Source organism: Macrosteles quadrilineatus, unplaced genomic scaffold (genome assembly GCF_028750875.1).
Source record: "Macrosteles quadrilineatus isolate MER2022 unplaced genomic scaffold, UCM_ALF_1.0 Scaffold_5__1_contigs__length_97177068, whole genome shotgun sequence".
In the NCBI taxonomy this organism is placed as follows: Eukaryota; Metazoa; Arthropoda; class Insecta; order Hemiptera; family Cicadellidae; genus Macrosteles; species Macrosteles quadrilineatus.
In genome coordinates, this window is record NW_026542598.1 from 56,227,858 (window position 1) to 56,241,410 (window position 13,553).

Here is a 13,553-nt window from a genome sequence, read left to right on the forward strand (position 1 = left end):
ATTTATTCACTGTTTTGTAAAATCCGAGTATTTTCAACTTGAGTCCCCAATAATCACGCTGGTTTCTTTATAGTATTGCCAAACGGCTAAATCGTTATAAAAAATAAGTAATTCACAAACTTTTGTTTTTGATTGTTCCGTTCATTCCTGAAGAAGGTTAATGCCAAAAAATAGAACTTTTTGTGAAAAGTGTGTAAATAGTTTATTTTTTATAACAATAATCTTTTTGGGTAGAGTTCAAACCAAAGAAGCTACACTCTGATATGAAGGTAAGCACGAATGTCAGTAATATTCGATGTTTCAAAACTAGGCTCAGCCATAAAAGGCATAAAATAAGGCATTAAATCGTTATTCGTTGGGTAAATAAATTGTTGGTCCAGTAACAAAACTTATCTTACATTCACATTCAGTTTAAATATTGTCTTAAATATCTTCAAACCAAAGATTTACAGCATTATTATAGGGCTTAAGGCCTTTCGGGATTGGCGTGATTTACACCCCGTTTAGCAAGGACAAAATTACCGTGCCTATAAAGTACCTATAATGGATTCGTGAATACTAAGATACTTCACGACACGTTTTCTAACAGTGCATACTTTGCACGATCATAATCCAAATACAGTATCTCCTCCATGTTCTGTATTCTATTCCAGCTGAATAACCGACGACATTGTCTGCAGTCTCGGCGACTAAATCAAAACCCTCGTCTACAAAGCAGGCAATTTGTCAGCCAGGAAAACAACCAGGACATTTGACTTGCTGAGCGCGGATCCTGTTGAAATTCACCAGTCGCTGAAAAGCGCCTCGGCGCGGCGGCGGCGCTGCCCTGGCCTAGCCAAGTACATTATTCATCGACCAGTGAATGTCCGCGGCGTGGAAGTATCCACTACCTTTCACCACCAGAGCAACCTCGACGTGTTCAGTTTCTGATAGTTCAGCAAATTGAAAATTAAGGCAAACGTAATAAGTAGTAGAAATAAAAATATGTGAGTGAGGATTAACTCTGTCAAATCTTAAACGATTCCTTTAAGTAGACATTCCACTCCAACTCCTATGTTAAACCTTTGATAGTTTGACTTCGGAATAAAAAGGAACGCCGTTGACTAGAACTAATGACAGAGTGATGTTACTGATTTTCTGTCGAACACCTAAATCTTCTAACCATTCCAAACTGAAAGGAAAATGTATTATAAACTATAGCATTATGCCACATAAAGTATCATAGTGTTAAAAGATAAACAACAGTTATTTGTGTAACTAGAGGGCTCGTGAGGAATGGTTCTCTCGAGTGAGGCGATTGCACTTTGCACTCGAGTTGCACATTAATTTTTCCTACTGTTACCATAACACAAATAAATTGGTAAAGAAACGTGCCTTCACGTTGCAAATCTGGAGTGAGACAAAGTAATTAGAGTGAGCGAATTGGCCACTTTGCTTTCTCAAATCAGTGAGAGAACATGTACATTGTTAGGTAACTGTAGGAAATTGTACTGTAATGTGAAATTGTAACTGTAGAATTTTATCAATGACACACTTGTTTGAATGCCATTAAATCCTGTATGTCATCGTATTATTATAACATCGTTGATTTATTGTGGGGGGTCTCAATCTAGTAACTAAGCTACAATGTCCAAAGAAAAAGGTTACCGGTACACATTTTGCGATTTTAATGCGATGAGTGTCTTTGTCACTAAAACATTCCTTCGGAGAGTTTGAAGTAAACTCGAAGTAAAAAGTGTGTTTATAACAACCAATTCATCTTCTCATACGAAAGGCTAGAAAGCCACTCAACCAGTCTTCACCTCCATATTAAGTTTTTCTTTAAAAATACACCGTATCCACAAAGGAAGCTTGTGTACATTAGCCTATATTTACCATAAGGATTTAGATTTTAAAGGTTTTTCATGATGTTCTACTGTGATATTTATTTTGCATCTACTCACAACAAGTAATTGCACTTTGCACCTTGTTGCAACAAACTAAGTGCCTTTTTGGTGCCATCGATCATTTTCCTCATATTTTTTGCACCACTACAAACTAACACACATTGAGCGTCTTTGAATGAAACGTACATTTACGTTTACCAACGTTAGCTTTACACCTTTGCCTATCAATGCAACGTCAATGGTTACACTTAACTTCTTTCTCTGTGGCGTTACTCAAGACTGTCGGCAGTTTTTAGCGTGAGTGCTTTTAGCTGGAAGACAAAACACAACTTTCACTTTTGCTATCATCAGTGGGCGAAACAGAATTCATGTATAGCCTGTATCCTTGTATCAGGTGTTTGTGTGTGGTTGAGAGGGTAGGGGTGGGGGCAGGTGCAAGGAGGACAATAACAGCTGTGTAGAGCAGTAGAGGGTAGAACTTCCTTTCCTTACAATTTCTGAGACTCTTTAGTAGAGTATTTCACACTGGTTTTGTGTCACTTTTACAGCAATCAAATTACCGTCAAATTGCCATAATTCTAGTACAAACACCCTCACTAATACGTATCGTAGTACTTGATCTATACATCCATCTATTTGGTAGGTGACAATTTGTCAGAAATGAAGATTACGCCTAAAAAAACAAATACCCCGCCGAAGCAAACCTGAAGACTAATAGAATTTCCAATTGCCTTATTAGATTTTCACAAATCTATTTAAATAGCATTTTTAGGTCTAATCAGTACCTAGGTTTACTGCCACAGGGAGGGTAATAAAGTGTGTTTTAGTAAAATAATAATAACTTAGGACAAAACAAAAAAATTGCCAAATTTCATAAAAATACGTCCATAAACAAGCAAACTACAATAAGTTAACAATATTCTCCATAAGAATAACATGGGAATTTTATATGTAGGCCTACAGTTTTTTTACACATTTAATTGTTGAATTGGTTCTATCCCAGCTTTTGTTATAACAGTCCCGAAATGGCGGTGTTTTTCTTCATGTTAAGTCTATTAGCCCAACATTTAATCCGTACTTCCATCCGGAAGTACCGTCCGGATTAACGAGAGTTTACTGACGTACCGAAAAAGATAGTCTGAAATTCGTTCTCTTCACATGAAGAGATAGCAGAAGTGCTATTAACTGCAAAATCACTATTATTCGTCATTAGTAGGTTTCCTTTCCGAATAACACAAGGATAGTTTAAAATGAAATACAAGCCCCAATGTAGATAGAAAATTATGAAATAATTCTAAATATACATAGACTTTTCTACTTAGAATATTGGGGATTAGCTGATTCTTTGACAGACGTCAGTTAAGCCTAAGCTGGGTTTAACCTGCGTTTCTAAATCTGAGCACTTTGGCAAGATGTTATTCAAATAAGAGAAAGCGGAATCCCAAACTTTGGGAGTGAATGTGACGAGAATAAAGATGTAATAACTATTTCTGGGTTGGCTTAAATAAAAGTAGTAAAATTACTAACTCGTTGAAAAACTAGTTTTTCCAAGGAGGTATAAAATTTAAAGTTACTACATTGTCTACGAAAAGTGGCAGCCTTCGCAGTTTTATGGGGGTGGCTATTATTTTACATACTTAGTACTGATATGGATTTTAAGAGAAACGTAAATCATAATGCGAACAATCATGATAACCCATGGTTAGAAAGTTACCTAGCAAAACCAAGAAATTGTAGAAAGTAAATAAAAATTACTTCTTTTTATCACGAATGAATACTTCTTGCCAGACGTCATCACATATTTACCGAGAGTAAATTTGTTCGGCCTTGATTTCCTCTTCATTATTTTAACGACTGCCGGCAGTAGTCGGCGTTCCACAGACGAGAATTTTCCAAGATTGTTTGTACGTTCACACGGCCAGGGGAATGGACGTCTTTATACCTCCTCTGTACCTTGTAAATGCCAGAAGCCAGATCATAATTTGCTATGTAGCTCCTATTTGGTCGAGTTACAAATTTCACATTAGCTTAACATGTTTACAGTCTTTTTAGATTAGGAGATGTCGATTTTCGTAGAGTGCATAGTATACAGTGTTTGACAGCCAATTTATATACAATCAAAATGTACTAGGAAGTATACATCCTATTCGACATTATCTCCAAACTTTATCGCAATCTCATTGAAAGATTTGTTTTTTCATACTGCAGCAAGTGATTTCAAACTCTGTAAATGTCTTGTAGAATGTGAATTTTTGTTATTGTGGAGTAGTTTAAAACCCTCTTTAACGACGGATCGGTTTCTGTTCGTAGACAATCGTATATCATGACGCAAATTAAACTAGGTAGTATGCTCCCACAGTCATTTAGCCTGTATAATCTTGAGTTTTCAAAGACATGACCGCGTCGCCACAGTTGTTATCAACAAAATGACAAGATTATATATATAGGTATTACTTAGGTATCTATAGGTATTATATGTATATGTATTATATATATAGGTATATTATATAGGTACTGTACTACCACGAAAACTGCGAGACTGTAGTTAGGTTTGACTAGTGCTTTATTTTTAGAGCTAAAATGTATAACGTTATTAAAAAAAAAATGTTTTCCATGCCGACTTATCAGGATGCGTAGGCCTATATTTAAAAATTAATTAATGACGAGTGTTTAATGAAGGATGCAAGAGAATTGAAACCTACTAATATCAGCTGATCTTAAGCCAAGACCACTATTTAATACCAACGATTAAGGCCACCTGGGTCCAGTTTTGAAACATCAGAAAGCTTATGTTTTTTAAGGATCTAACCTGCGACAACCTGATTACCTGGCGAACACTACATCTACTCAGATACATCAAGAGTCACGTGGCCTTATCTCGCCCACACGATGATATCTATAGTCAACTAGTCGCCCCTATACAACAGGTGGTGCTCACCCCCGTACCTGTGTACCGTATCCGTGATTACCCGCATACACATAGTAATAAATGTCGCTGGGCTGCCTTTCTCTATGTAAGCGGCTATTAAAGGTCACAAGTACAGCTAATAACTATCTTGTATTTGAGCACACAGAAAGTTATCTACTGCAGGATGCTAATGTTTGAAACTTGACAGGAGATTTTCTTGGGAGGGCTGGAACTGCACTCACGGTCAGTCCCTGGTCCTAATCCAACTACGGAACTGCACTCACGGTCACTTTGAGCCTTTCTGGGGGTACCGGAACTGCACTCACGTTCAGTTTTTAATTAGCCTATATCACATTGTGCAACACCATGATTGAATTGATTAAAACTTATTAAATTAGTTGAAATATATTGAAAAGTTTTGATTAAATTAATCTAAACGTCAAAAAATAAACTTACTACTGACATTGTAAAAAATACACATATATATGTGCACAGAAAATTCTAGCATAGTATTTACGATAACATGATAGGCTATATTCTTATTATAACGAAGCTTCTCTTGTAAAGGTTTCTTGTTGGGTTAGGTTAGGTTAGGTTAAAAACGTGTATTAAATAAAAGTAAGACAGAGGACGGAATAAACAGATGACTAAGGGGCTAGCAAAGCGTTCAGCCGTGAAAGACCGATTTTTGACCGTGAGTGCAGTTCCATATGGCTTAGGCGGGCGACTCTTCCAACCCTTGTAAATTCCTTTGACCGTGAGTGCAGTTCGTTGTCAGCCATTTTCTTTTATGTCCTGGAAAATCTACCCAAGGAAGACCGCGAACTTTCTGTACCAATATGACGTTCATAAAAACAAGGTCTATACTTAACAATCGGATGAGAAGTAGAAAAGTTGACTTGCTCTATGCAAAGCCAATGACGAAAATGTATTTTCACCTGTGCTATATTCGCGACGCCTTGTACGGCTGGGCCGATGATTTCGTCGGGACCCGGGCGATGGGCTCGCTTAGGAAACTAGTTTTGAGTTTTGGAATCCGTTGACCCCGGAGCTGAGCCCTAAACTCCAAGGCCACGTAGTAAGGCGTAGCCTCTCTCAAGGTTTACCTTTACAAGTGGGATGAAACTAATAGGGACCTCCAGCAACAGCAATGTCTCCTACGACGGGCCATCGAGGCTACAACATTTTAGTTTCATTTCGAGCTGCTTGTTTGTAATTGCTGTTTAAAATTGTTTCAATCTAGGAAAGAAAACATTCTAGGTCGCTTACCTCGTGGCTTAAAACTTTATAGGAACTTCCAGAAAAACCATATAGTCGTCAAGGTTGTATGGGGGTGTTAATTTATTAGACTGCTTGTTTTGTAGAAATTCGTTAGACTAATTGTTTTAAATAAGTAAATAGGTACGTAGTTGCTACAAATTGATCGCTTTTCATTTTCCATACCGACACTCATTTTCAGAAGATTGTTGCTCGTAGCAGAAAAGACTAGATTTACTACACCTACAATAAACTAATATAGGTAGCATATATAAACTAACCAACACAAGTAAGTTAAAAGAATATGTTTTATATATGCTAATACCTAGTTTAGATTTTATTTTAGTGTGTATTTTAGCGTCAATGGAATGTTTAAGGGGGAGTCCCAATCTCTGGTTTTCGTCTATTTAAGTTATTTATTACACTGAAACACAATTTTTACAATAAATACACAGTGACATAACACGACAGTTATGCATATTTGATCAAGAAGTGAACATTATTAAACACTTTTTTTGCTGATATGATAGAGTAGAAGCATAATAAAATGTGTGATCTTGCTTGGCAATTACGAAGAAATGGTAACAATAATAGACATCTCAACAGAAAAACAGTGATAATGATGTGATAAAAAAAAGTTAACATGCTTAGAAGTCTTGTTAGCAAAACGTAGATTTTCTTTATGAAGAGTAACACTCAATAATTTGGTTCTATTTCTTAATTACCGGTATCTAATTTTGTAGTAGGCTAACTTAATAACCAACATATTGACAAGAAAATATGCCCATTACTTAATCTCTTATGACTGTTGTTTACTATAACATACTATCAGCTCCCTACCATAGTACTGTAGTAGTATTAGATATTAAATAGTAGTAGTAAATTGGCTGGAACTGTATTTTTGACAGTGTCAGTTGCTTTTGTAGAGCTAAAAAAACAAGCTTTTGTAGAGTCAATAAAAAGATTTGATTTGATTTAAAATACAGCAGTATAGTACTACCGAATTCGGCGCTTAAACCAGCTTTGACATTCTATTAAATGCTATTTGAATTATAATAACGTTAACTGTAAGTTAGTTGTACAACAGTGGTAAATTGTTAAACGAAAAATATCATTTTGTACCCTTAGAAAAAAGGATCTTTTTCATGTAGTTTGTATCTATAATAATCTAATCAGTTTTGTACGATTCAACTCGACTAGTACGCACTATTTAAATGGACTTTTATTTATCTTAGGCTGATAACAAACATTAAGTCAACCGTCGTAAACCGATTATTTTGATCTTAGAACTTATTATGCTAACTATTATTATCTTAAAAAATAAGATACACTCGAATTTCATAAAAAAATTGTTTGTAGGCTTATTAGGCCTAGGTTTTAACTGACTTGCTGTAAATTGTCAAAACTTCCAGTTAACACATGTAAGTAAGTTTTAAGCATAATATTAAATAGTAGTAGTAAATTGGCTGGAACTGTATTTTTGACAGTGTCAGTTGCTTTTGTAGAGCTAAAAAATCAAGCTTTTGTAGAGTCAATAAAAAGATTTGATTTGATTTAAAATACAGCAGTATAGTACTACCGAATTCGGCGCTTAAACCATTAGCTTTGACATTCTATTAAATGCTATTTGAATTATAATAACATTAGCTGTAAGTTAGTTGTACAACAGTGGTAAATTGTTAAACGAAAAATATCATTTTGTACCCTTAGAAAAAAGGATCTTTTTCATGTAGTTTGTATCTATAATAATCTAATCAGTTTTGTACGATTCAACTCGACTAGTACGCACTATTTAAATGGACTTTTATTTATCTTAGGCTGATAACAAACATTAAGTCAACCGTCGTAAACCGATTATTTTGATCTTAGAACTTATTATGCTAACTATTATTATCTTAAAAAATAAGATACACTCGAATTTCATAAAAAAATTGTTTGTAGGCTTATTAGGCCTAGGTTTTAACTGACTTGCTGTAAATTGTCAAAACTTCCAGTTAACACATGTAAGTAAGTTTTAAGCATAATGAGCTGATAAAATACTTTGTATAGGTTAGTCGAAAGTCCAGAATGATAGAGTAGAGCTAACTTAAGTCAAGAAAAATATAAAAACTAAACACAATTAAATCAATTAATATGAGTTGAAATAGTTGTTTTCCGCAGGCTGTAATAAATTTAAGGGGTCATAAATTGTGTTTTAAGTTGTTTGTAAAGTAATGCCATAGGTTAGGTTTGGTATAAAGTCTATTGATTTAGTTACCTTTAAGGGCTAAGGTGTACTAGCCTTATCACCTATTATATAGGATTGAAAATAGAAAATCACAAAGTACACTAACTTAAGTTACTAATCATATTCGTAAATAAGCTATGACAGTGCAATCTTAATTTGAAAACTAAATTCATAAGCACAAGGCATGCATTACCACTTCTAAATAAAACAACACGTGATCATGACAATTTTAATTACCTGAGTTAACAACCAATTTATCCACGTCTCTTCTGAAACTGTCTTCAAATAAAACAAAGTCTTCAAATAAAAAAAAAACTATTCCACACAACACAAGGCACTACACAATCCGTAATCGAATGGTCACCCGCGTTTCAGGTAAGGATTGACGCTACCTAATTATAGGTTATGTTCTGTTGTGAGTTAAAAGTTAAAGCGGTTCGTTTTCTACCTACAGACTCACTAAGTATGGTAATATACGCGCACTGCACTTTAGTTTACTAAACGAGTAGTCTGTACAATTTTGAGTTGTAACTAAGTTTAAGTTTTGAGCTGTGCCTGCGTGGCTAGACGACACCGACAGACAGGTAACCAAACGAACGACTATCTCGCTCGCTCAGGTAGACGAGGTTCGACTAATCAGATGTTCCTATAGCCTAGCCTCACCTGGGTGTAGAAAGTTGCCACTACAGCTAGTTCGCCGCGGGAAGGCCCTGAGTGAAGGGTCATGGCACTCAGGTGTGAAATCACATTCCGAAAATGGCATTGATGGCAAACCGATTGTATTTATTGTTAGTATAATATTCATGGTATTTTATCATTCGGACGATATTTCAATTGAGTTTTTTAAATACTTGAATGATAATAAATAGTTACTATCAGAAATTATATGGCTACTCAGTCGCGTAATAAAATTGAGCAGAGGTCAATAAAACTCTACAGTTCTAATAGAATAAAGTTGTTATCGCCACGGGGGTCCATACAACAATAAAGCGTGAACTACTTATCACAATTATGGCTTCTTAAGTACTACAAGTGTACCATAGACAATAAAACAAGTTTTGTACATATGCATTCCCCTCTTCCTATTTTTTGTATTGGAATCAACCCATTCAAAATGTAAGAAATGCTTACATTATTTCCTGTCATTTTATGACTTTTTTTAAGCAGTTAATAAAGCCACTTCCTTCACATTCGATTCAATAACTTAAGGTTATGCAAAATCTGATTATACATTTTTGGAATTAAAAATGTACTTAATGTTAGGTTTAATATAGCAAACAGTGTTCCCTGCCGTTTTGAAACCAATAAGTACATACTTACTATCACTGTTAATCATAATTTACGGAAAGTTACAATGCTGATCAAGAAGTTATTTAATCGTAATTTGTCTGAACGTTATAAACATTTCGTGTAAACAGGAACGGTATTTTTACTTTACACGATAAATTCGATAATTATTGTTAACAAAAGTCAACAGCTCAACGTATTATATTAACCAAACCATATTTGACAACTTACTTTCTGATCGAATTAGTCCGGGGTTTATCTGCTTCAAATGTACAACATGTATCCACAATATTTGATATTTAAAGAAAATAAAAACAGTAATAAACACCAGTCACTTAATCTAAAATTTTAAAAAAATCACAGCTAAGACATTTTTTAACTCAATCCTTTGCAAAATAATAGTTAAATGAAGCGATAAGTAGTTACAGTTGTGTTTAGTATGACTCAGCGAATACACCATTGTAGTAGGTTAGTGCTGAGGGTTTCAGTAGCAGCGCGTCAGCAAGCGTACTGTATTAAGGGTACGTCCACAATGCACGCTGGTTTTCTGAGTCAGACTGTCGGCGCCGATTAAGTCAGACTCGGCGCGCTTATCATCCCATGTTAGTAAACGTAAGTGGCCATAGTGCACCTGCGCGCCGATTTTCTGCGCGCAGGTAGTCTGACTCCGATTTTTACCGGAATGAATTGTTCATTCTGGTTTCAGACAACCTGCTTTATCGGACTGTTGTTTTGGTTTTTGTATTAAGTGTATAAGTGTTTCAGTACATTAACCATAACCATGGATATCGACCAATTGATATCAAAAGTTCAACACATTCCAGCAAATAGCAATACGTTAAAGTGCATTTTTTGAAATATGGTAACATTGTACGTTAAATTTATCTGCTGGTTTAATTAAATTGTTTTTAATATTGCATTTTTACAAAATAAACCGTTTAACTTACTTAAATAAATTGATTTACCTCAGCGGGATATGCAAATTTAATGTTTTGTGATATTTTTCCCCAGTTTTGGCGAGCTTGTGTTCGATTTTTATGAGGATTAAATAAAAGGTGTGCAAGCTCATTCTGAAATATTGAAAAACCCTGTTGTCGTCTGCAAGAAGTTGCGGGAATATAGACAGGTACAGCTTACAACCTGCTTGCATTATGGCCACCCCACCGGAGTCAGGCACTCGGCGCCGAAAATCTGAATCTGACTTCCTGCTTATACCAGCGTGCATTGTGGACGTACCCTTACCTTGCTTCGTCAGCGCCTATTGTATCTCATGTTTACCAACATTACGTCATTCATCAGCTGTGCAACAATGTTGGCCTAGTTATCAACAGTCTAGAGTTGAGTAAATAGAATATTGTGGATAATTAACGGTAAGAAGGTTAAATAAAAAAAAATACCCCCGCCGCAGCAAACCTGCAGACTAACCGAATTTCCACTTGACTGATTGGATTTACACTGAAATGTCTACCTACTTAAAAATATAACATTTATTCTTGATTTAAATAGAATTAGTTTAACAAGTACTTAGGTTTGCTGCATCAGGGAGGGTAAAACAGTTTTTTTTAAATGTGAATTGTTAGTAAGAAATAAAAACATTTTCCAAATTTGATCAAAATATGTTCACAAACAAGCAAACTACAACAGTTTGCTTATTCTCCATAAGAATAACATGGGAATTTTAAATTTACAATTTTTTTGGAATTTTCTCCGTAACCATTAGGCGCATAATAACGCTTCAATATACTAAATTATTTGTTTTTTTAAGCTCTACAAAATGGTTTTGAAAGAAATTGCTAAATTTTATGTTTTTTGGGTCAAAAATGGGAAAACCTATTTTTACCCCATAAAACCCCCCGTAAACCCCCGTTCCCATGGTCCGATCATGCTGGATCGCGAACTCGTTCGAATAAACGTACTTTTACACGTTTGTACCAAATTTCATCAAAATCGGATCATTTTTGCTCGAGTTATCGTGCTGACGGACGTAGGCGTTTTTTCATGGGGGTAAATATCCGGGGGTAGAAATCCGGCGACCCGTGCTGACGGACACACACATATATATATATATATATATATATATATATATATGAATTTGAAAGGATGGTGTTTTTGGCCTCTAGGGACCTCAAAACGAAAAAAAATCGGTCCCGTGTCCAGGTCTTACCATGAGTACTACGGTAATAGCTTATTCCCTATATGGGAAATTCGCTAAAACATCTGGAGATATTAGAGTTTACCAATTGGCTGCCCACTTGTATACCGCACTGAAAAGTACTGCTGAAAACCTAGAACTTTAAAAACTGAAACGTTGGACATTACATTAGAGTCTATTCCAATTCCAGAAACCATTGCAGTTACCTCGCTTAGCCATTTCCAACAGCTGGCAAATATATTGATATTTACTGTAGATATACAAGCTTTGCATTATAATTATTAGGTCCACCCTACAGTATACACTATTCCAGTCACTAAAAAATGCAGTTTTTAATGTAGAAATTTGCCTAGTTTTTTGTGAAATATTTACCGATGCATTTATTTTTGTCTGTTAGGGAGGTATAGAAAACAAACTGAGTGCAACCATAGATTAAACATACTCCCAGTATGTTTAATCTATGGTACAACTTAATCTCCAACGATTAAATCAGATAACACATGCTCCCTAACGATATATTTATCGTCCGTTAAACAACCTAATTTAGGCTACGTAAATAAAATCTATAAATTACTGTACCTAATCGATCAGTGGTAGTTTCCAAATGGAGTGTTATACCATAGACTAACCAACACAAGTAGACTTCCCATCCCATTGTAAATTTTGAAGCTCGTTTTCGTGTCTAGTTCATGTTCGGTGACACTGAGCTAACAGCTAACCAACTATAACATAAGACCGCTAACGAACCTAAAGGGCTTAATGAAAAAAAAACAACTCTAAAAAACAGAGAGTTCTACGTCCTTTGGTAAATAACCGAATCAAAACTGGTATAAACCGTTTCCTGCCAGTAAGAAATTCGACACAAAATAACTATTTATTGAAACCTTAAGTAAAGAAAAGATAAGAGATAAGAGGTTATGTTTGAAGATGGAATTCTTATACCTACAGTACTAGAATGGTTGGTAGGTGTATCCAAATGAAGGCATTGTCGTAAGTAAACCGTATCTATTTCATGATGACATATAGTATTAATCCTTTCTTGTTGTAAGTAATTCTTATAACTTTTATCCTGAATAACTTGCTCTAATAATCCTTTATACTTACCTAATATATTCACATCACCTTTACTCTTATTTTAATGCTACCCTTGAAAGTTTGCATAGGAGTTTTTCCATAGTAGAACTTTCCAGAATGAGGTCTAAATATAAAAGCTAAAGAATCCATGCGGTACTTACTTTTGAGTTGTTCTTTTGACTTCTTTAAAGTAAACAATTTAAATCAATCTCCGGGGTTACCCATTCATCGTAGAGAGCACAGAAGTATGTCGGTCGTCATGGATGAAGTAAAAACAAAACACTTGAATTTTAGGAATAAATATTCGTTTGTTTTTATTATTAATTTAATTCGCATGTTTCAGCTGATCGTATAACCATAGATAAAAGGAGTAAAGACACTGTCTACTTCTTTTAATCTATGGTATAACGTAAATAAACATTTCAAGTTTAAATTACTTGCAGAATGTTATAATAGATCGTTAAAAAAAAAAATACTGAAAAATTAGTGATTTGTGTACTTTCCTAGAGTAGTGGTTAAAACAACTTTAAAATGACACCTCATTTATGCAAATTGGTGAAGAATTAAGGAAGTTATGGTTTACCGAAAAAAAGCACTTTAGAAATTACAATACTCGTATATATAGATGTTTATAAACCGTTCTACAATTTTAAAATGGTAATGGATAGATGATAATTCCTTCCACCATGGATGGTAATGATTTTTAGATGGTACTATCCTTATGGAACAGCTGAAGCCAATTTTGTCCGGTTTTCTGTAGAT

General features: G+C 34.9%; 1 protein-coding gene across 2 annotated transcripts in view; it reads right to left on the reverse strand.

Annotated features, from left to right (window-relative positions):
* Nucleotides 1–8,872, reverse strand: part of LOC128995994 (RNA-binding protein fusilli) — a 113,662-nt gene extending 104,790 nt beyond the window's left edge. Inside the window, exon 1 of one of the 2 annotated variants that reach the window (XM_054421099.1) lies at nucleotides 8,516–8,872. The gene's annotated coding sequence lies outside the window, so the exon portion shown is untranslated. The remainder of the gene's footprint in view (nucleotides 1–8,515) is intronic. The other variant, XM_054421100.1, reaches the window with a different exon arrangement.
* Nucleotides 8,873–13,553: the final 4,681 nt, after the last annotated feature.